The sequence below is a fragment of the Carlito syrichta genome, unplaced genomic scaffold (assembly GCF_000164805.1).
Source record: "Carlito syrichta isolate Samal-C Ts95f unplaced genomic scaffold, Tarsius_syrichta-2.0.1 Scaffold301887, whole genome shotgun sequence".
NCBI classification, from domain to species: domain Eukaryota; kingdom Metazoa; phylum Chordata; class Mammalia; order Primates; family Tarsiidae; genus Carlito; species Carlito syrichta.
The window spans coordinates 308,766-309,279 of NW_007245983.1; the positions used below are offsets into that span (position 1 = coordinate 308,766).

Below are 514 nucleotides of genomic sequence, written 5' to 3' on the forward strand. Positions count from 1 at the left end.
AATCCACTCACCTCAGCCTCCCAAAGGCGCGGGATTACAGGCTGAGCCACCAAGCCTAGCATTCTTTTTTTTTTTTTTAATCTCAGTAATAATGATAACAGCTACATTATCTACCGAGTCCTTACTGGGTACTAGGCACTTTGCTTACATTCATGGATGAAATGGTCCAGAGAGGTGACAGGACACAGTCAGAACAGTGGTAGGTACAACATAGCGGAGCCTTGAAGACATGCTAAATTAAATAAGCCAGTCACAAAAGGACAAACACTGTATGATTCTACTTGAGGGAGGTACCTGGAGTAGTCAGATTCATAGAGACAGAAGCAGGACAGTGGTTGTCAGGCTGAGGGAGGGGGACAGGAAGACCTTTAACGTGGTTCAGGATGTATTCTGAAGGTGGGTTGCCCAACCGTGTGGATGTGTTTGACACTACTGAGCTGTATATTTACAAACGGATAACACGGTAAACATTGTGTATGCTTCCTTGACCATACTTTTTTTTTTTTTTTTTTTG

General features: G+C 43.2%; 1 protein-coding gene across 2 annotated transcripts in view; it reads right to left on the reverse strand.

The window, feature by feature from the left end:
- The window catches only part of WDR38 (WD repeat domain 38), a 4,428-nt gene that overhangs the window by 2,697 nt on the left and 1,217 nt on the right, over positions 1 to 514 (reverse strand). The window lies entirely within an intron of this gene.